This window comes from Amblyomma maculatum, chromosome 4 (assembly GCF_055883805.1).
Source record: "Amblyomma maculatum isolate TAMU_Amacu chromosome 4, ASM5588380v1, whole genome shotgun sequence".
Classification (NCBI taxonomy): domain Eukaryota; kingdom Metazoa; phylum Arthropoda; class Arachnida; order Ixodida; family Ixodidae; genus Amblyomma; species Amblyomma maculatum.
The window spans coordinates 153,136,175-153,159,961 of NC_139347.1; the positions used below are offsets into that span (position 1 = coordinate 153,136,175).

Sequence of the window (23,787 nt, forward strand, 5' to 3'; positions counted from 1 at the left end):
CGCCTAGTGTCGCTGTCCCGGACGCGTTAGGTATATTTGACGCGTCAGAACCGACTGTTTCGCACTCCGCAGCTTTAGGTTCTACGATGTCCTCATCTACATTGAGTCACAGTTCGGTCTCTTGCTTCTGCGGGTTGCCGATGCACCTGCCGGAACGCTGACGCACTCGGAAATTTGAGCGCATGCAGACACTTCTGTTACAGCTTCTGCAGTTGTTTTTGCGTTGTTCACTTCGCCGGCCGGCAACGCGGCGCGCATGCTGACTGCATCGCTCTCCGCGGCGAAGGTTGCATGCGCCGGCTCTAAGCTCGGGGTAGCTTCCCACGCCGAGGCTGCTGCGTCACCAGACACGCAGCTTGAGAGTGCTGGTACGGGCCGCTCTTTTTATTTGTGCTAGTTCCTTCAAATTCACTTGTTTCGATTTGTAATCCACGAGACATTTGTCTTATTTTATTAATCTAGCCTCTATTTGTGCCTTTTGAGTTGCAGCTAACGGTTCTTGAGTTTCGAGTTCCTGCTTTCTCACTTCTGCCTCGATCTTTCTGAATTCAAAACTGTGCTTCTATTTTTCTAATTTCTACCGTAATATTTTCCTTTTGTCATTGCACTGCTCGTCTCTGAGCCTCTCGTTTCGCCTCAGTGTCTCGAAGCTTCACTTCATACTTACTTTTCGCCTATGTTACGTATTCCTTCCGTCTCAGTGCAGCTAAGGGGACACTTACGGACACACTGGTGAATCCGGAAAACACTGACGTTCTATTGTTCATGTGTGATAGTCGAACTACACGTCGACACCACGCGCCTCCCACTCCAGGTGCCTGAGCCACGTACACCGACGAACGCAAGAAATTCCGCTCACCAGAGCAACGGTTTTGCCTTCCTCCTAGCGTCGCTCCTCGCTGTGAGGCACTTCTGCTCATCGCCGCCTCTGATCATTGCCTTGGGATACCCTGGAGCCTTGCATTCGTTGATGAAGCTCCTACCCCGAACGACCGGGAGATCTCGGAACCTCAGCCAAAGGTTTCTCTTTCCTCGCCGCGTCGCTCCTCGCTGGTGGACACTCTCACTCGCTGCTGCCTCTGCCGGCGACCTCTTGGGGTCCCTAGGTCTGCACACAGCGATACTCTTCTACCTTGAATGGCCGGCAGACTTCGGTGAGCATCAATAACTTTGCTAAGGCTCGAGTAACAGGCTTGGCTTGCGGAGGGCGGCGGTTGCCAAATCATCCTGCCGACTGCGCCAGGAAAGCTCAGGTTCGTTATCTTCAATTATTCTGCACCTCTGCAAGGTGCTCGAAGATTCGGCCGGCTACCTGTAGGTAACACACACACAATGAGACATAGGACAACGAACTTGAAGTAACACAACGAAAATACCTTTATATACCACAATCGGAAGATACAAAAAATTAATTTACAAAAGACAGGCGACTAGACTTGACAGAAGAGACTGAATAAAACGAAAGCGCAGCTCCACGAGCCCAAACGCTAACAGCAATATGAGTGCATAGCTGCTTTTAAGACTTGTAGGTGGGCGCCTGCCTGCTACCGCTAGCTTCTTCGACGACCAGAGCCAGAACCACCGATGGCCGCGCGCCGCGATTTCAAATAACCGGCGCCGAACTCTCCAGAAGTAGGATGAGGAGCGGAAACAGCTTAGCGCTGCTAAAGGTATGGTTCCAGCCTCCGGTTCGTTAGAGAGGCCTAGAAATGTTTGGAAGTCATCACCAGCGCGCGCGGCCTTCTCAATGACGCGTAATCAGGAGGAGGGCCAGGTCCGAGCGGAAGAATGCACGCGTGAGTCAGCGTGCCTTTCCGCCCATGCCGTAGAGGGTGAGGAGGCGCACCACGGTGACCAGGATTGTCCAATCGGCCGCGCCTAGGTCGCGAAGCCACCAGATCTTTTCATCTGCGTCGCTTCTTCGGGCTTGCGCGGCGAAACATAAGAAAACGGACCACTGCCGCCTTACAGAGCGCATGAATCAGATCAGGAATTCTTTACAGCAGTGGAGGAAGTCCTGCCAATGCCACGTTGCACAACGTGGGCGATGACTCCGAACTCTGTGTGGTGCCTCGACCAGCGTGACCTATCTATTTAGATTGTGCATATTCGATGCTAAGGGTAGCAGTTCGATCTATGAGGAAAGTCCTCATGTAACGTAAGTTCGTTGACCACAATGTGACCTCGCTAGGCCCGCCAAAATGGCATCGGGCTACGCGTTGTCAAAGGCCCCCTTCAGGTCTAGGGCCAGGACAGCCCGGGCCTGGCTCCTGCCCGGATGATCATCACTTCATCCTTAAGTTGAAGGTGAATATCTTGAATAGGGATATGCGGCCGGAACCAAAAGATGTGTCAGGAAAGAAGATGTTAGTTTCCAAGGGTGGGTGGAGTCGAGCACCACGTGGTCCATCAGGCTCCCAACACATGACGTTAGGGATATTGATCGATGAATCTGGAAGGAGCGCTGCCTTGTTTCGGAATTTATGTCAGCATGATGCCATTTTTCCGGGAGTGTGCCGGTCCTTCATACGTCGCTAAAATAACTGGCAAAGCCAGTTAATTCTTATATGTAATACCGTGCACCCCAGGGACAGCGCTTCCTCTCACGCTCGCGAGCGCTGCTAGAATCTCCGATTCCGTAATGTCGTCATCCAGGGGTCCGTCTATCAAAATGACGTGGAATGGCGCTCTCCTGACATTTGTCCTAAGTGCTTTCAATGTCATCATGGGGGACATCTTCCGCCACTGCGGTACCGCAAGCCTTTAGTACACAACACCCCGCTTCATAAACGCTCGGTACAACTATTGCCCACCACGCCCATATAGATCGCACTTTACGCCTCAAGCACCCGACCAAGTCCCTCCGGCACAGTATCGAAGCCGCTGACCGTCCTTACAATCCTGTCGCTCCCACTCTCCTGTTTCCCGCGGTAGCTAGACGTCTTCGAACACCAGACACTTCGCAGGAAACAAGGAAATGCAGCTTCTGAAGGTGACGCTGCATATTTGACCCGGACTGCAAATCCTCTACCGACGTCTGCTCTACCAAGTAACTTGATCGTTACTTCTGTGGAACGTGTTTCATTTCCTGCCCTTATTGACCACTGGTGCCCATGTATCATTATGAACTCCTCTTCTCGCCATTGCCTAAAGAAAGTCATAAACCCAGCCGTGACATCCTCAATGCATGCAGCCGACGGCAGTTGTGCTGCTGTATCCGGCATGTGTACTGCTCGTACCACAGCTGGCATTCAGCATACTTCTGTTGTTTTCAACGTTCTGCACAGCGGTCCTCAAGACGTAACTCTTGAGTACGACATTTTATCTGCCCACTCCGCCCTCATTGAGTGTTCTTATGATCGGCGCATGGACATACCTGTCTTCTCTGAGGATCTAACAAGCCCACCTCACCTTCGCTTCGCCAATTTCTGCCACCTGCCATTGGAAGCTGCCGTCTATGTCCCTTTAGTGCCCTATCCAGCTGGTCCTGAAGGGGACAACCTTGGCTGCCCTGTCATCGATGTCGTTCTGCAGTGTAATTTTGCACTCCTACACCTCATCTTCCATGTCCGTCAAAATCAAGCCACTCGGCCAGTCCTGAACTTCAGTTTATCGCCACAAGTTCCCCCCAAAACCTTGCACTTGCTGAAGTCTGCCCGCTGAGCTAGTTCACCATCTTTGTTTTTACGCAAGTCTCCGCCGGAAGTTCGCGTTGCTTCCATCCAGCGCGCTTCCACTTCTGGTATTATCTCTGGGATGATTGCGTTATATCTGCCACACGAGTACGAAGTTTTAACAAGCGGAAAGTTCAAGCTCAATGCAAGCAGCGCATGTAGGCATAATATATAATGCTGATTGCAAGGCAGCGGATTAATCAGTAGGTCATCGTGTACGCTCCACATTGTGATGTCATCAGCTTATAATAAATATTTAACATTACGAACTTCATTTACATGGGAGATAAAAACAAGAATAAATAATCTTGGTGACAACACTGATCAATGGGTTACGCGCGAAGAGGGAAGAACTATTTTATGGCATTGCCTTTTGTGCGATTGCAAATTGTCTGCATTAATGAAAACTTTTTAATATTTGTTTACTGTAAGTGGTGAATGAAGGATGTAAATTGAGTTCGAAATAATGTCATGACTGATAATATGATAAGTGTTTTCGACGTCCATGGCGAGGGTGATGCGTACATTTTGGCTGCAAGTGGATAGTAATACAGAGGAAGCCAAAACAGCCATCAATCCGTCCTGTGTGTCTGTAGATGCTCGAAAGCCAATTTCGCCCGGATGACAGAAATCGTGATGTTGAAGCCACTACGAGATTCGTGTGGCGAGCATTTTCTCTGCACGGCTTCGGAATGCGGATCAGAGCAGCCAATTACCAGCTCTTTGGTACATCGCCGTCTAACCCTAACTTGTTTATGGGGTCAAGAAGTTGAGGAAGACAATCACAACTGATGTTCCTGTAAACCTAGTACGAAATGAACTCGGATCGGACGTTGTCTTTCCGTTGGCATCATCTATAGCTACAAGCAATTCAGACAAGGAGAACAGTCTCGAGGTTTCCTCGTTGTCGGCAGGAGATAACACGGCAGGAGATAACATGCCTACCAAATTATTATAACTGGTGCAGGCAACACATCGTATTGGGGAAAAAGGTCCGTGCTGCTTGTCTTGTGAAATCATTCGGAGACAAGTTTGCTGCAAAGCATGCTCTGAATGCTGCTGCAGGATAACGACAGCCGTGCTTCATGCCATCAAAAGTTCACCAGAGATAAGCAATCGATGAGATGTGTTTAAAATTGATTGCACCACAGATGCCATTGAGGTCGTGATAGACCACGCTAATACCTTCGAGCCTTAGAGATAATGTAATTCAGTCTTGTGCGTGCGTGACCAGAAGTTGGGTCTCTGGTTGCAGTCAATTCCGCTTGTCAACTAGCAGCCCTCAAGTTGAGCAAAGGGAGATCCAGTGCTGGTCAACCAACTTCCACCCTTGTGATGGTTGTAGCCTGATTTAGCGCTCTTAGTAGAAGCAATGGTGTTGACTCCACAGACTGACTTTGAAGAATGGTTCGGAAATTGTCCATGGGGACCATAACGCTCGGCATAATCTCCATGCCTGTGATGGATAAAGGCAGATGATAGGATGATGGTCACTCCCCCAGGACTCCAGCTCCAAGTGCCACGAGTGGTGCCGGGTCCTGGCCACCACGTAAGATCTGAAGCGTATGTTCCTTTTTGAATATATGTCACAGCCCTCGTCAGTGTTTTGGTATGGCTCAGGAGAATAAATATTGCATCCGCAAAGGTGTCCCGCACTCGCCTGCCGCGAGAACGTAAAGTGGAGTACCCCTATTCTGGCTCAGGTGCATTGAAGTCACCACGAAATAAAACTGTACATCCCGGGTATTGTCGTCAAGCATTCAATAACGATCCAAAATTTATGCGTGAAGGAGAGCCACCGCCAGGTCTAACATACATCAGCTACTACCTTCTGATATGGGGTACTGCAGTTTTCCAGAGCAAGGCAGAGCTGAGGATACCATATGTTGACATAACAGCCACCTTTCCCCCGGCGGGTGGGGATATCCGAGTGAATACGTCGGTCACTGATTGAAGGAGACACATATCCACTGGAACCTAAAATGGCTGATCACGCGTTGGTCTCCTGCAGTAACAGGGCCCATGCTTGGAGCTTGTACATGTGAAGACGAGATTTGAGCTCAAAAACTTCGGTAGAGAGCCCTCTATAGTTGCACTGAAGCACACCGCGATAACTTGTAGTCGCCATCTTGTTTTTTTTTAGTCCAGGTGTCGCAAAAGCTCAGATGTTATGTTAGATAACTGAGTGACCATGAACCTCATAGAGGATGCCGATCACTCATCAGGCAGGACAGCAGAAGCCTTTTTTGAATGAGTGACCGACACAGGAGTGTAGGACATAACTGATGGCGACGCAGCATTGACATTGGCGGTCTCGGATTACGCCGCTCGCCTACGACGAGCAAGCAGTTCACGTTGTCGGCGGAACTTATTGACCCTCAATAAAAGACGTTAGATATGATCATCCATGGCCGTCACGTCATCACACGGAGACTGCTTTGGGCAGATCACTCAAGAGCTCCCACTCTAACTGACTGCATCAAAAATTTCAATTTGTCCACTATGATCATGTTAGGGCCGATGCGGCGATAGAGGCGTTTCATTTCCTCAACATATGTTAGGACCAGTTCAGTTGTGAGTTGGACCCTTGATTGGTGACGGGCCTGCGCTTTTTTCGGACTGCTGTGCAAAGACCGTAAAAACGTCTGCTTTGAACGTTTCCCAATCATTAAAGAATTCTCAGATTTTCGAACCATATTCGGGCAGATTCTTGCAAAGTAGACTTGCCTCAGCTTCACAGCGTCATCGCAACCATTGACTTTTGCCACACTTGAAAATTGGTCCATCCGGGCTTTCGCACCTTTATTTTACAGTCCTTGGAAGATAGGGGGCTCCGGCTCTTGGGGCTCCGCAAAAACCAAAGGTGGCTGTCTTCGTCAGGCATCTTAGAAAGTAACCCACATAGACAGATTTCTGCCCCTCCACCCGATGTCAAGTGGCACTGACCAGACCGTAGGCACCAAAACAGAAGAAAGGCGTAATAGCCAAGAAATCGACTCTTTATACGAGAGGTTTCGCCCGCAAAAAACTAAACAAATTAATGGTGGTGGCCAATCAAGCTCGTTCGTCGTGAAACTGAGATTTCCCGCTGCATATGTCCGAGTTCAATTTAAAGAGGGCTAAAAACCATCTAGATAACCGTGTAAAGGAACCTGGAAACGTCTGAAACAATACGTGAATAGTTCTGCTTCGCTGCGATCACTCGAACAAAAATTTCGCCCCACATCTTGTTACAGAGAAAGTGATAAAGCCGCTTCAGGCTCAACGATCACGGACTAGGTCTTTCCATGCGTTGTTGTGACTGGGGCTCCGGCAGAAATATGGAGCATAAGACAGAGCCGGGTCTAGCGGACGCCACTGTGCGACCGCTGCCAAATGCATTGAATCGACGGTGACAGAAGGGGAGTGACCCTCGGTCTATGCGGTGGCGCCCAACCCTCTCCGCCTGCCTCCCTTCGGGACAGCCTTTCGGGCCTTAATCCCCCTTGGCGTGCACGGTGGCGACAGTAGAGAACCTGTGCTTGCGTTGAATGGACCAGAGGTGCGTCGCCGGGCCGCATTGACCCCGCTCGCAGAATTCTCGAAGCAGGCGGGGGAATTTGGAATTACGCTGGGGAAATCACCGCCGCTAGCGGGCGACATCGCGGGCTGCTTCGCCTTGGTGTAGGATCTCCACCTCCAACAAAAGATCGACATCGGAAAAGTTTGCCTTCGTCACCAAAATATGAGAGAGGAGGTTCGAGCACCACCCTCGGTAGTGGGCGGCGCACCAAATCATTTGTTCTGCCCCAGTGATTGCACTGCCCCGACTGAGCTTTGTTTCCCCAGCTAGGGACGCGGGGGTAACCGACTGTATTTAAGCGGTAGCCCGTCATACTTTGTGGCACGGGCATAGACTCTTTATTTTTCGTTCCTTTTCCATGCCTCAGCATATAATATGTATTTAGGCAGTGAAAATTGTCTCCACCGAGAGCTCCGTTTTCTTCATCCTACCTCTAAATACCCCATAATGTAAAACGTTGCATAAAATACATTTCTTTCCCTCTCCTCCTCTGATGCTTCTGCTCCATAATCTCCACTGTGGTGAAGCCTAGGCCAACGATCCCCGATCACATTTACTGGTGGCAGCGGTGGGATCGTCCAAGCTTCGTCTTGGCATCGGCAGTACTTTGAGCGCTTGATTTCTTTGAGAATCTGTAAGGTTTGATAACTAAAAAATTTTATCAAAACCAGTAAATTTAGTTTTTGTGTTGCGTGCGTGGTGAAGCGGTTTTCACTCTACAATTTGTTTGGGAAAGTCTTCGTTCGAAATTGGCCATGGATGTGAGCAAATTAGGACAAGCAGAGTTGATTTTGCTTTGTTAAGAGTTGGGCATTGAAGTTGGGGAAAGCCTTACAGAGCCGAAACTTGTTGGGAAAAGTACGGAGTGTGGAGGTGAGGAGGATGAAATTTTTGAGAACTGAGATTTCATACAGGAGAAGTGCAAGGAGGCTGAGGAAGAGACCCTCAGAGAGCAAAAAAAAGGAATTGGTACTCAAAAGATTGGATTTACTAATCGCCGAGATAAAGAGTACCGGAAGTAATGCGACTAGTAATCAGGCAAGCTCCGATGATGCAAAAATCGAAATCAGATATCAGTAACTGCGACGAAGAGGATCGGAGCAGAGCGTGGCCGATTCGGATCGAAGATGGGTGGTATAGTCAAGCGCAGTTTAATGCAAACGAGGCAGCCAAGACTGCCACAAGAAACGCGTCGGGTAATGCCCCGCCTGGAGAGAAAATTGCAACAGATATCACAGAGAAAGAAGAGATAAAGGAGGGGGATTTTAAAGCTGGTAAACCGGTCGTCTGTTTCCGTTGCCAAGAGCCTAGCCATATAACGACTGGTTGCCGTATTCCAGAAGTTAGCTTTTAGTCTGAGTCTAATGGCCACAAGTCGCGAGTCCTACAGCCCTCTCGGGGAGAGCCAGTGATAAAAAGAAAACCGCGTAAAGTACTCCTTAACGTGGCTACTAAAAAGGACGTTTCTCACCCTTTCGGCGTTCGGCCTTAAGAATTAAAACGCCAGAATGTCTGCGAAAGGCATATATATCAGGAGAATAGTGTGAGCGTTCCCATTGCCTGCCACGAGATTGAGGAGGCTCTTGTAGTTCCTCAGGCAGAGGCAGCCGTTTCGTAAAACCTGCCCGAACTTTATCCGCGTGGGTTTAATAACTCGGATATGTGGCTTCAAGAACATGGCCTTTGTTTTGGAGACGACGCTGGAGTCTCACCCGCTTGCGGCTTCAGGATAGCGCAGTGCAAGCAAGGCGCGGGGATGAAGAGAGTGGAAAGGACGCTGAAAGCGAAAGGGATTTTCATAGTCACGAGAAAGAGCGAGAGATGCCCAGAACTGCTAGTGAGGCTGCTAGCTTAATCTATGAGGGCTCTGCGAGAACTAGTGACACGCAAGTGGATGTTTTTGAAGGGCGGCATCACATAGAGAAGGCCAGACAGGAGGGTTTCAGGGCAAATAGGAAAGTTAAGGTCACTTTCAAAGCAGAGTTGAAAACCAAGAGGCTACGTAAGCGAAAGGAATCGGCCCCTCAGCGCTTTTGGTTGCGCACGCGTCACGTGAGAACACAAGGCATTCGCAGATTAGCATGGTCAATGCCCCTCGGCATTTTGAGTACATCTTCCTTAAACATGAGACACAAAGGCAGTGGTCCTTTGTCGGGTGATATGTATCATTTGCTGAGGAGGATGCGTTGCTGTTGCTCGAAACGAGCACAGGATAAGCGCGCGAATGAGGTATCAAAGCCAGTTATGCCACTAGCAGAGTCTGGCCGTCGAGGCATTTGCTTAACTAAAAGAAATGGTTTACTAGTGTGTCCAGACACCACAGTTGTCTAATGAGAGGTGGCATGAGGAGGCTGCGACAAAGGGTGCTTAGTTGTCAAGTGAAAAGAAAGGAAGCTAAGCGCGCGCAACGGAAGCTAAAGCCAGCTGCGGCGCTATCGACGTAAGGCCGCAGACATTTTTTTATAAACGCTCAAGGCCCCTTAGCACTTCTAACCTGGCTTTCTCTAACATGGGATGCTCAGGAAGTTGTCTCTTAAGAGGAAAAATGTGTCACTTCCAACGTAGTGTGTGGAGATGCCGCATGAAAGGAGCATAAGCAGAGCGCGTGCAGCATTGACGAAAATCTCCGGCGGTACCATCAGTGTCAGGTCGGAGAGGATTTCGTAGATCTGAAGGAACAAGGCCCTGGATTCTTAGCGCATGACTACCTGTACCCCGAGACACCCAGGTCGTTGTCTCTTGTCAGGTGCATGTGTCGCTTGGAACACAAGACAGCAGAGCTCGTGTGAAATGATCACAAGCAAAGTGCGCTAAGCGAAGGCTGAAGTCAAATGCGGCACGATCGATTTACGGCCTCGAAGTCTTCAGTACGAGGCTCGTTAGTATTTCGGAAATGTCTACCTTTACGTCTAAACACCCAGGTTACTGTATCGTGAGGGGTGACACGTGCAGTGAGCTGGGAAGAGACCGTAGCTGTCGCGAGAAAGGAAAACAGGCTAAGCGCGGATAGGTCAAAGCCAGTTACTGCACCGGCAAGGGCAGACCGTCGAGAGTTTAGTAAAGGCAAATATTCTAGGCCCTCCTGTCGCTAGGAGAGAGTGCAGTAGTGTCCAGTGACAGATGACACGAGTCGCTTGCTACGAAGGGTGATGGTTGTGGTGGTGAAAAACTTTATGCAATTTTGGGAGCCTTAAGTGATTGCATCCTAATGACGTGTCGGCTCTTGGCTGCGTGTTGTGGGCGGAAGCTGGTGCTTCCCAACGACACCCAAAACCCAGTCCGTCAGCCGCGTTTGAACGGCCGGGTCAGAGCTGGACACCGCAGACTCCCATCGCTCGAGGTCGGAGAGTTGCCAAGCGGCTGAAGGGTGTAATTCCGAGCATTTGATCATGATGTGTTAAAAATAAGCTTTAGGTGCCCCACACAAGGTGCACTGCGGCGAGAACAGTCTTAGATGGATCAAAGCTAAGAAAGCAGGGATGGGAATGTGAAAGGGACGTCGTGGCCACGCAAAATGGCACTGCAGTATGCGCGGCAGCAAGAGAGGGACGCAGCATGCGAATGGGATGAAAGACAGGAGGATCAGCAAACAACACACTCGCAGTTACTCGCCCCTATCTCGCGTCCGGCTTTCCAAGCGCGGGCTACTATTGGGAACTTTACACCTTGGACGCGGAAAAGGTCAGGTACGCGAGCTGAGACCTTCAAGGTTGTGTCAGATGTCGGCTTCTAGAGCCGACGTAGGATCGCGGCCGCCAAGGGTGCGGCTGAAGCATTAAGACTTGAAAGGGTGGATGGAGAGTGTAAAACAATGTCTTGGCCTAAAGCCTCCCCGCATATAGCCAGGCTATTTGAAGGTTCCTAACTGTACTTTGCCTTCTGTGCTGCAGAGAAAAAAATGAGTGACCGCGGTATGTGAGTCGTCCCTACTTCACAATTTGACAATGGAGAGGGGCACCCTGGGGTTTGTCAGCGTGCAAGCAGTGCGTAAGAAGGAAGGCGCTTTTTGTTTCAGCTATTTATAAATTGTAATCTTGTCTAGCAGAGTCGCAGTCGCTTGTAGAAATGGCCTTTGTTCGTCTACCTGCCATCTTAGCATGTATGCTTCACTGGAGCCTAGCTTTCCAGGAGTTCGCATCTGACATGCATTAAAGAAAACAGCGTGATAATGCCAACGCTGATGGCCTGAGCCAAAGTTTCCCTGGGCAATATTTTCTTCTTTGGCCTCCTTACACAACTCCCTTGGCATATCTCATTTTCCCCTTTTCGTTTGGCATTACTCTTTTTTGTATTCCCTTTTGGTCACCTGCAGACCCACCTTGCAACATAATCACGCAGGAAGTAGTTTTCGATCTTATCTTTCAGGTTACGACGTGGGTCAAAATTGAAGCTTTCGTGTTCGCTTTTGAACGGAAATTCCACTCCCTTTTCTGGTTTTCTCCAACGCGGTTTTATTAAGAAGAGGACTTAAAATTATTGGAGAAAAATGACTTTTTCCCTTTTTTTTGGTAGAGATCTTAGCTAGAGAGCAGCCTGGCAGTTTTCAGAGTAGGTTTTGTGCTTTCTATTTGCTCGGTTTTGGACTTTGTGTGGCTGAGACTGCTAACGCTGTGCAACAGAGAAGCAAGAAGCAACCGGCCAGTGTGGCTCGTGGCTGGACCGACTAGGCTGCTAGGCTTCGTAGCAACGTAGGCTGCAGGACCTGCGAGACTTCTTCGGGCGGCGGACATGCTGTTGTGACTGTGGCTCCGACCGACGTTTGGAGCATAAAACAGACGGGTCTAGCGGACGCGCGGCGTACAACCGCTGCCAAATGCGTTGAAGCGGCAGCGACACCGGGAGAGTAACCCTCATTCTACTGCGGAGGCGGCCACCTCTCCCGCCTCCCTTCCTTTACGGGCCTTTATCCCCCTTGGCGTCCCCGGCGGCGACAGCAGGGAACCTGTCCTTGTGTTGAATGAACCAGAGGCGCCTCACCGGGCAGCATTGACCCCGCTCGCAGTATTCTCTAAACATGAGGGGGACCTTGGACTTATGAGGGGAAAATGACCACTGCTAGCGGGCGACATCACGGGCTGTTTCGCCTTAGTGCAGGATTTCCACCCCCACGCAAGATAGACATCGAAAGCGTTTGCCCTCGCCACCGAAAGATGTGAGAGGTGGTGTTTCGAGCACCCCCCTCAGCAGTGGGCGGCACACCGAGCTATCTCTTGTGCTCCGGTGATTGGACTGCACCGATTGAACTTTGTTTCCCCAGCTAGAGAAGTGGCAATAGTATTTAAGCGGGGGAAATTTTCTCCACACAGATCTCCGTTTTCTCTTTCTACTTGTAAATATCACACCATTTAAAAGTTGCATAAAACATTTGCCTCTTCTCTCTTGCTGCTTCTGCTCCGACATCTCGGCTCCTCATAGTTCCACTGTGGTGAAGCCTACGCGCCCGGAATTCGATTACATCAGCGTTAAAATCGCAGTGATAAATACACCGAACTTTGGCGGCTATTGGCAACAAAAAAATGAAATATTTTTGTGGTTCGCAGCATTAAATGCGTGACATATTATGGAGAGAAATTATAAGTATTTCATTTTTTACCACGCATGAACAAATGTCGAAGAAAATTGTACTTTTAGAAATCTTACAATTTTTAGCCGTCTCCTGAAAAATATACTGGCTATAGAAATTCCGCACCCTACATTTCCCGCCATTTGCTTTGTATATCCTGAAGTCATAATATTTATATCTATCCAGTGGCTTCCGTAATAGAGGCTTTGAAAGTACACTGTTATTTTTCTTTTGCATTTCACTCTACGGCACAGCTCAGTTGTTACGGTACTCAAGTACTGTGTCCAAGGATGCGGGATCAAATCCCGTTCTCAGCGGCCGTTTTTCTGTTGGAGGCAAAACGCAAGGCGCCCGTGTGCTGTCCAATGTTAGCGCATGCTAAAGAACTCCAAGTGGTCAAAATTTCTAGAGTCCTTCACTAGGGCTTCTTTCAGACTGAGTCGCCTTGGGACGTTACGCACCACAAACCTATTTTACATTTAAAGTTATCGCCAAGTTTTCCTGTACGCCCTGACTGCTTTATGGCCGTCTCTTTTACGGACGACTTAGACGGAAAGAGTGCCGTTATTCTTCAAAGGATGATGGGCACGGACCGAGTGAAGTTAAATGTCCCATGAAAAGCTTGAAGCCGTGCTTAAGAAAGGCGCACGAGTTATCGGTATTCCGTCACTAGTCAGCACAGCCCAAAATTTTTAGGTTAACTTCTTTACCAACGCAGATATTCCATATTAAAAATGATGCACCTCCTCTCCCGTCGCTCTACCCCTCAACTCATACACGCCGCAGGGGCGCCCAAGCAAAAATGTCAGGCACGACGACCCGCCCATGGTGCATCACGAAGTGACGCTACTGTCTCTCGGTTTGTTTACTTCCGGTGATGTTCCGATTCTGCCAATTTTGAGTTCGTGCGTCGGTCGACATGGTCCGCATTGATCACGAGCTCGAAGCGAGGCTTCGCGAAGCTGCCGCCGAGTTTGACTTTGATCCCTACGAGTGTACTCCCTTTCGTGACCTGCTGGACGACAGCGGCGACAGCAGCATGTCATCGCCTGGCCCGTCTGAATCAGCCGGTGGCGACGGAGACGACGGCCTACCATGGTTCGTTCCTCGGCGCGCGCGCTAAGGCACATAAGTTCTCATAACTTTAGTATTTCATAAAAGGCTGTGTCATGTTTGCTTCGGCGCCTTCTCACATTTTACGTATACGCAGATGCCGGTGCGGCCGCTTTGAAACCATGACCACACCTGAAGATGTGTGCTGCCGCAGCGTTCCGGAAGTGGGGGTGTGCCAACAGGACGGCGGTTGGATTACTGACCACCCAGCGTTCCGAAGCGTGTCTGACACCCGAAGTCGTTCGGGCTGGGCACATTGCACTGTAGGATGAGCGGTCGAACATCGATGGAAACGGAGATGAACAAATAAGTAGTTAGTGCGGAAGCGTCGCATGGCAGATGAGCATATTTTTTGTGATCCATTTGCTCTAACGCGTAGTATTTTCAGGCAACAGCGCTTCCTATCCTTCCGCTTGTTCACGAAGTAGATTTGGGGCGGGCTGAGCGAAGGCAACAGAGTGGTGCTGCCGGCCTGTGCCGTTAGCCGCGTGCAACGCCAATATCCGTTGGCGACCTACGTAAAATTCAGGCATCATCGCATTTATTTTCAGGTGATTGTCGTTTCACTGCATGCTGACTCCTAAACTTTATGAGTTGGGCCAGGCACACTGCTTCTAGTGGTTCATGGTAGTGTTTAGGGTGAAAAAATAGCGAATGCTATTTTATGAAAACGAAGTTATGCACTTTGTCGAGTGTCTGCTTCGTGACACTTTTTAAGAACAGACATCTCATTCCTCTAGATTGCAAAAACAAATAGATGTCTGTCTTAAAACTTGTAGATGTGCAATCAAGAAAGGTGTAGAACTGTTAGCTAGCGAAGATTGAACAAAGCATGGAAGGAAGTTTAAATCCTGGAAAAAAAATACACATCCAAACAACGAGGTGCTAGAATGGAGGTATAGTGAACTCGAATACTCATTATTCTAGTTCACTATAAATGGAGGACAACGCTTAGCATGTCACCAATTCTTACATGGCACCACGATAAACATTAGTTCATTGGGAATGAAATTTTGCAGAAAAAAATTAAAATACAGAAGTCCTGTGCCGAGGCAGTCTGGACTAAGCAGGCCTAACCTTTATGTAATGTTACTATTGTTACCATGCGAGTGCGCCGTATTGACACAAGGAAATGAGTGCTTAAATGTTTGTTTATTGCTACTCCTAGCCGTGAATGCATGGCAACAAATCGCTGAATGCATCCATTACAGCAGTGCCGCAATACAGGTGAAGCACAGATAAAACCACATCTCCTGTTCCTATATTTGCTAAGGTGAGATATTTGTTTCAATTTATTCACAGCCAAATACACTTGCAGAATGTCACATTTCTTATCTCCAAGCTGCAGTAGTAGCTGGTCCCTATTGGCTGCGTTCTCCAAAGTGTAGGGGCAGAGCTGTAATTTTCAAAAAGTTGTGGAGGTCCCTGAACCAAATTTCATGAGCGTTAGCCATCGGCCGCAGTCGCTGCTGCCGCTTCAATGTTGGCTCTCTTGCGCTCTTGCTAAGCACTTTTTGGCAACGGGCTAGCCTGGCTTTTCATTAAACGATGGTCTCGGCAGCCTGTCTGGTGCGGTTGCAACTGTCATTAGCAAGTGGGCGTATGTGTATGGCATATTTCCTTGGGTTTAATGAAGGAGCGCCGCAGATAAAACTTGAAGATGATTGTGTTCACGGTAGCACACGAAAATATCTTGCAGTTGGAAATTGATGGAGACAATGATGTTTACTGTACAGTGCAAGAGTGTGTTGCAGTTTTACAACAAAGTCTGATAGGCTGTGGCAATAGCATAGTGCTCTTGAAACTGAGCTATAAAGAAGGCAATGTTTGCTGCACAGCATGAAAGTTCAAAGTCACCATTGCATACTTTTTGAGGTTTGTGCATGGGATGAGTAGCGGTAATGCTCTGGAAGCCTTACTACAGCTGTCTCGGCTACCGCCAGCTGTTATGCCTGGACATAATCCCCTCTTCCTTGGTTATCAGCTATATCTACTGTGCACTATCCTGCTTTCCTTTCACCGGTGAATATGCACGAGTTCTGCCAGCTTCGGTAGCCATTGCTTCTCTCTGTGGTGCCTGTCCCAAAGGAATCACTTGGTCAGGCAGGGAGACCTTGTCATTGCCTCGTCTGGTATTTATTCCCCTCGCGTTTTATAGAATGAGCAGCTTCTTTCATAATTCATTCATAGGGTACTGTTAGAGGATGCTTTTAACATGTTCTCTTTTTATTTTTTAAAACCTCTGGCCTAGACATTGTCGATAGCTTCACTTGTTTTGTTAGTTCTTTGAAATCAGTGAATATGTTTCTAGTTTTTTTTCAGTCGCTTCTCTATCCCCATGTGCCCTCCTTTTTGACTTCTTTTTATGATCGCTTCTTTCTGCTTGATTGTTACGGAAAATAGAGAGGCAATATAGAACAGAGCACCACGAAGAAAAAATGGAAAAAAAGAATTTACAGCATTACGAAAAGACCATGATGAAATTTGCTAGGAGAGAGGAAGAAGGGAGCATTTAGAGAAGGGAAAGATCACCTGCTCCGGGGCAGAGTGTTTCGACCAGCTAAGTAGATGTGTGAGCTGTCGTCTTCGACGGTCCCAGCTTCCTACATGCCAAAGTGTGGTCCCCACTGGCTTCTGCGTCTGTTCCGTAGGCTGAGGCATTCCCCATCTACGGTACGAACAACACACCCTACTACACACTCTCGTGCTGTGCAGTAAGCGTCATTCTATTCATCAAGTTCCCACTGCAACACACTGTTCAGCTGTGCGGCGAACATCATCCTCACGAAGTTCCATGTGCGCCACTCCTTCATTTAACCTGGGTAAATATGGCCTACACATACGACATCTGGCTGAGTGCGGCTGAGCGGGCCAATCCACCAACCAGCATGTCATAATTCGCATGGCTTTCACATTACTGCACCTAAGCAGAATTGAATGTGCTTGGGAACTTCCTTAGAGAGGGGGAGGGGGGGTGCAGTTTGTGCAGTGGTCTATATCATGCAAGCTGTGCTGGAGTTTTTCTCAAAGCTCGCAAATCCCATAAATCATTGCAGCTCATTGACCTTTTCTGGGGCTTTCTCATCTCTATTGGTTCTGTCATTTTCAACTGCATGTGTAATTTGTTGCCGCGAATACACACTACTTTCAGTTCATTCTTATTTTGTCATGCTTTAGCATATGTAATACTTTTCCTGCAGTTTTTTTCTGTTTGATATTGTTTCTATATGCCATGACATTTTCTGAAACATTGCTTGTTTCCTCTCAGTACTTGAGCGCTTGCCTGCTTTTGTGTTGCTTGAAGGACTCTCACAAACATTTCAGCCTTTGTTGTCTACAGTGTCTGCTAAAAGTTAATCGTCAGGAAGCTTCTTCAAAGTTCCTGCTGATGATACCACAGAACTGGGTTCTGTTGTTGCTTGAACCTTTGGCGTTGGGTATCATTCTTCGGATGGCTTTGTTGGCTTGCCTCAATTTCATGCAGAGCCTGATGCCATTAATTTTGTTGGGAATGGCTACAATACCCTACACTCAAGATATTGGTCTTCGAACTGGTTCTGTGACAACAGTTTCCGCTTCCCCTTTGTTTCGTGGGTGTGGTCGTATTCATGATAGGGCTTGTGCCATTGGTTGCATATTGTTGATGTGCAGTTTCCTTTAGAAGTCCTGTAGTTTCCGCCATCAAATGAAGCATTCATCACAGTTTTGGAGAGTGTCTCATGTATTTTAGAGATTGCTTTGCCATGTTGTGCCTGGTTTATTATAATTTGCAGGAGACCTAGTTAGTTGGACATGTGTCATGCTAGCTGTGAGAATGTGTTTTACTGACCGTTGTGAATGGTGGTGTCTGTTGCGTACATCCAGATGCAGCTTCATTCGCGAATTGTGATGATGTTTCCAGTGGTATTTTAGAGCTGTTATAACGAGCTTCTTTGAACTAAAAATGTTTTCTTTTAAGACAGCTCTGCAGTGTTTGTCTGAAGCCTCCCTATTTTTTATTGCTGGCTCTCTGCATTGTGGCACTAATGTGAGTGATCAATCTCTTCAGCTCAGCTGCTTCCAGATCCACCTTATCATCTTGTGTTATCATCGGTATGCGAAAGAGTGTATGTGTCTTTCGGTCCAAACTAGGCACGTCCTGTGCCACTTGACTGGTTTGTTATGCAACAAAATGTATTTTTTCTGTTTAACAAGTCCAAGAAAGCTTTTATTGAAAGCCAGGAGGCCAGATTCCAGCCGAGGAGATGCATTTGAGGGCTTTCCACTTTAGAAAGAAGCCCAGCTTCTATAATGTGTAACCTCTGAACCCAATGTTTTATAGCCACTTATTCGCTACATTTAGCATTTTGCAGCAATAACCTCCAAGACCCATTTCTTTTAAGGCTGGCTGCGCTATGGTGGTTGTGAAGCTGGCTAGTGAACTGTTTAACTATCTTTGAAGAAGCTTTTATCTATGGCCATGCTGTGGCCAGGGCGAGATTCCTGAAGTCAGTTGCGCAAGTATTTCCTTCGTGCAACTATAGTTGTGATGTACCAGAAGGAGAGGAAGAAGTGCAGGCGGGACAGTGAAGAAAAAGGGCACATATTATGGGAAGTTGGGAATAATCGGTGTTCAAGCAGTGAAGAGGTTGTAGACATGACCACAGCAATGACTGACAGTTATTTCTCAGGTGAGGTACTGTCAGTGACGTAGAGGGCCCTCTAACACCATTGGCGAGGTTTGAAAGTAAGGATGTGCTGCCCAAGTCGGTTGAGAGTGTTGCAAGCAGCACTTTTAAAAATTTATGTTTAAAGGGTAGGCTCCACACAAACCTTTTCAGTTTGACTCGAATGTTTGCAAAGACCACCTCATAAGTTTCTTACATTGGAATATTAACGCAAGTAGAATTTGAGGAGCCCTTTAGTTTTCAAGTGGTGCATTACTTTTCGCTTTTCTCACAGCACATTTACTGACAAATAAAATAGTTCGCAAAAATGATGTCTTCAATACTCGAGCATGCACCTGGTCACTTCAATATATAGCCAAGGACAACAGACATGTGCCACAGCAGGTGCACTGCACTGCAGTGCCACTGCTGTTGCATATATGTTGCATTGTACATGTTGCATATGTTTCTTTGCAGCTTCGGGTTTTAATTCTGAAAGGATGCAACATTTAGTTATGGAGCTAATCACATATACTTTGACTTCTGTGTTGTATGAGAGATATCCTCATCGTCAAACTTCAGTTATGGCAGGCAGCAAATATGCCCGTTGGTAAATGTAGTATATCCTCTCTGTGATGTCTTCCACTCTGATCGATTGCAGAACCGAAGAACTGAAGCTACACCGCAGCTAGAGAACAAGATGCCTGCAGCCAGGAGGACATTTCCTGCTGTTGTTCCTTGAACTAGTGAGTGACTTTCCCAGAGGAAAGAATGCTGCAGTGAGCATGTTCCCTTCACAGTGAGAAGACTTCCTACTATGCTGAAGTGTTTTTTTTTTGCCCGCACATTGCGCAGGTCTCAAGTAGCTACTGAAGATTAACTTCAGTAGCTTCGAACATGAATTTTCGCTCCTTGTAGAGTGGTTCCTCAATCGCTGACTGGCTTGTTTTATCTTTATGGTCGCTGAAAAAGAAGTGCAATGATATTAGCGATTGGTGCGACATCTGATTGTTAATATTTTTATCTAATATGTGGCAGCCGTGGATCTTCATCTAGAATGTGCTGGCTGAAAAATGTTGTGCTATATAATCTGCTGCTAAAGTTGAGTACGTATGTTGTTTTTGTTCTGTTTTGTCATCAGGAAGCAGAAAACTACCCTGGTAAATTAGGTAGAATTTAGGGTTATGCAATTTATATTCCTTTCACAACAGATTCAAATATCCTTGTGCATCTTAGTGACTTGCTCAAATGTTTATGCAAAATAAAACTGCAAAGTGCAAGTGATGGCTCCATGATAGCTGTGAAGACAGCGCTAATGTACACTAAGCAGACACAACATGACCATAATATATAAGGAAAAACTGCCCTTTTCCTACCTAAAGCAACTGTGAATATCCTAACACCACGTCCGAAATGAGTGGTGTGAAAGGTATGTATGAGCCATGTATGAGCCAAAGACTCAAGCTAATATTTGTTGACCCATTGTGAGCATTACCAGATCCTTATTCATGTCAAGTCATATATGATAGTTATGAATGCTGTCACTCAAATGGACTGTGTCATGGGAAGGGTACTTTAGCAGGTTAACGAACGAGAGAACATGTGACACATAGGTGATGTAGCATATATGTCGCATCTATGTATCGTGATTTTTTTGCCCAATGAACAGAGCTGAAATGACAAATTTTCTTGCCTGGCATGGCCAGCAAATGCACAAAGGTGGCTGAAAGAAGTTCTGTTTTAACGTGCGGCCAGCGACCGCAGGAAATACCAAACCACAGGAAAGTGTACCGATCACTTCCCAACGAAGCTGCCTTAGCCCGGTATAGGCCCGTTTCTAATCAAGCTCCCTACTTTGCATTTTCTTCACTTATTTACATGATTGGTATGTACTACCATATTTCAGATATATCTCAACTCCCTCTTCTGCTTCTTGGCCCCACCATGTACCTCCCGCACACTACAGAGAAGCAGACTTCATGGCTCCTTCTTCCATCTCGTATCAATTCTTCACATCCCAACATGCACAATCCCAAGAACCAGAAAGGAGGCTATGACATAGATGCTACGTCACCACCGTGTTATGTGTTTGTTTGTTCACAACGTGCAAAACTACATTTCCCATATTGCGGCCTAGCCCTCCATCCCATGCACTGTGAGGCATTGCAGTCTTGATATCCTGTTTTTTACACACTCCAAGAAGAAAACTAGCGAGGGTTTTAGATGAACTTTGTAACATTATTTTTGGAACTGCATGATATTTCAAAGCTCAAGTCTTTACCTGATTTGGTTGAAATAATTGTGAACAGCCACTACTTGGCCCTGTTGCAGTTATAGAAAGTTAGATGATATCCATTGCAAATGAGAAACAATACAGACAGGGACAAGAAAATTTATGTACACACTAAAAATGCACTATGCTTATCTTTCTTCGTTTGGCATCTGCTTTTATGCTGTTGTTCAATAAAGATAATTGATTGGTTTGTTGGGTTTAGCGTCCCAAAACGACTCAGGCTATGAGAGACGCCGTAGTGGAGGACTCCGGAAATTTCGACCACCTGGGGTTTTTTATCGTGCACTGACATGGCACAGTACACCGGCACCTTGCTTTTTGCCTCCATCGAAAAGCGGTCGCCGAGGCCGGGATTCGATCCCGGGTCCTTGGGAACAGTAGTCGAATGGCGTAACCACTGCGCCACCCCGGCAGGATAATTATGATGAACTAAACTAGGAAATAGTAAATACTTGTATGCTCCCACTAGACATACCACTTGGTACGTCATTGAGCTAGCTTGAATAAATGCAAGCTGTCTGCTTTTTCACCCTAATACACAATATCCTGGCTGTCTGTAGATGGGGCTTTTGGTTTAAAATAATGAGACATTGGTGAAGCGGAAATACCATTACCTGCAGAAACTGGCTGTCACGAAATCGGCGCACATTTTTATTAAGCCGGCGCAGCGCGAGGCCCGCGCATCGCCGCATGATAACTTCCACAAGATTCCAGAAAAACCTCCTTCCCCGCGCGAGAGAGCGCGTAGCTTTGTACGCGTCGCCGTCGCCCTCTTTCTCACCACCCGGCGATGAAGGTGACTCACCAGTCTGGAATACGCCAGTACCATCCAGAAATTTCTACGGGTCCTAGGCCAATGACGAAGCGCGGCTCGACTGGAGGAAAAGGGAGCGCTTTAACGAGCGAAGCCAAGTGTGTTTGCGCGCTAGCTTTAGCGCGCCTTACAGACAGACGCGGTGCGCCCTATTTATTGAAGACGCGCCGCTTGTGCAGTCAGTCATTCAGTGGTTGCGGCGTGTTCGCCAGTGCTTCGACTGGACTCCCGGGGATCACCCGCTGCTGGCAAGCCCAAGGACCTGCGAGGGAGCGGCGCTTGTCTTGCATGGCGGCCACATCGTGACTATCGAGGCGTCGTACTGCAACAGTGCCCGGTCAACAATTTGGTGTTTGTTTATGTGACTCTCGTGTTTGAGCTGTGTTGTAAATTCTCTGTGTTATTGAATGCCTCTGTAGTTGCTTGCTTAGCGTTTGTTTTTTCTGTGAACCTCTCGGCTGTACAATGTTAGTGTTTGTATGTTCCTCTGTATCGTCTGTCGCTGTCTATATAGTGTGTTTTTATTGTTACTTCTGACTCCGACCCTTACTCTGGCTTGAACCAGCAGTAGCTGGGCACCAAACGGCCACCCCCTTCTGTCACTACAAGGTAGTTGAATTCCGGCTGAGCTTGCCACGCAGGTCGAGGGTATCTTCTTAGCGACCGGAACAGCTGCCCCCCCCCCTCACTGCAAGGGTGTCTGGGAGTGTGCGCATCGTTAAGGGTGCATAGTCAATAATCCCCCTAATTATTAACGGGTGACAATTATTCTGGCGTCCGCGACAGGACGTTTGGTGCAATCAAGCAGAGATGACGGAGAACGAGTTGTAAGAGCTTACGAAGAGGTCGTAAACTATGTAACAGCCGAGCGATCGAGAGAGGTACCGCGCTGAAGCGGTCGTGTAAGGTCTATTGAGAGCGCTATGTATTAGCAGAAGACAGTTCAGATTGTAGATGAATCTCAAGGAGATCATTGTGTTGGGCATAGAGAAAGGTCCTAAAGAAGCTGAACTGCGAGAATGGGTGGACGGAAAAGAAAGGGAGGTTCTAGAACAGGCTAAGAAAGAAAGGGATGAGACTGAGAAAGAAAGAGTGAGGCAAAGAGAAATATGAGAGAGAGAATGGCAAAGGAAACAAGCAGAGGCAAAGAAACAAGAAGAAGAAAGAGAAAAAAATGTATCAGGAAGAAAGCCGAAAGAGAGAAAGAATGACTCAGGAAACGAGGACAAAGAGAGAAAGAATGGTCCAGGAAGCAGGCAGAAAAAGAAAAAGAAAAAGAATTCTTAAAAGAGAGAGATATCCTTCTCAAAAAGCTAGCTGAAGTTCGGCGTTTGAAAGGTATCACCGAGCCTCCGGAGGTTACCTTTCCTTATATTAGGAGGTACAGTGAAACGTGTGATTCATGGACAGCCACAGGTGCTGTAGAAACTAGCTCCAGCATCCAGAATGAGGTTGTGGAACGGCATGGTCCTGCAACAGAAATTTCAGAATTCTACTGGAACTAAAATTTCTCAGGAAAATGAGGTTGTCCCCTCCGAGACGACAGGTTGCACAGAAGCTGCAACTGCAATTGCCGAGCCAAAAGGCTCTGGCATGTGCTCTTCGCCTCGAAAGGAAGGGCAGAATTCTAGCTCCACGTCAGATTGCACCATGCCTAAGTGCATGAGTGATTTAGAGGAAGAGCTGTCAAATAACAGCGAGCCCGAAAGCTCAGATAGAGCTGAAAGTGAAGACAGCATTCTTCCAGGAATTCAAGAGCAGGATTCGAGTGACGGCTCTACTACCAAGGAGGTTCTTCGCACTGAGAAAGATGAGAAGCTCCCTCCCACCGAGAAAGATCAGGAAGACGTTTTCTCGGAGGAGAACGACAGCGCAGAACCTAGAATGATAGATTCAGATATTGAGGAAATCGAGGACTGCACTGCGGTGAAAGAATTCAAAGAAAACTTTGAGGAACAAGCAGTAAAAAAATGTGAGGAGAACGAGCCCCAGTAGAAAATGAGCCCTACTCTAAGAAGTTACGACTGAAGCTGGTAAAGAAAAGGAAGGAAATCGCAAAAAATAAGGCAGAACAAAGCGGTTCTCAACGAGATACTCGGTCAAGAGAATGTTCTGACCATGC

The 23,787-nt window shown here is 47.5% G+C and overlaps 1 non-coding gene across 1 annotated transcript; it reads right to left on the reverse strand.

Annotated features, from left to right (window-relative positions):
- Positions 1-21,190: 21,190 nt before the first annotated feature.
- Positions 21,191-21,263, reverse strand: TRNAS-ACU (transfer RNA serine (anticodon ACU)). Its single transcript has one exon. It is a non-coding gene; the product is annotated as a tRNA-Ser (tRNA).
- Positions 21,264-23,787: the final 2,524 nt, after the last annotated feature.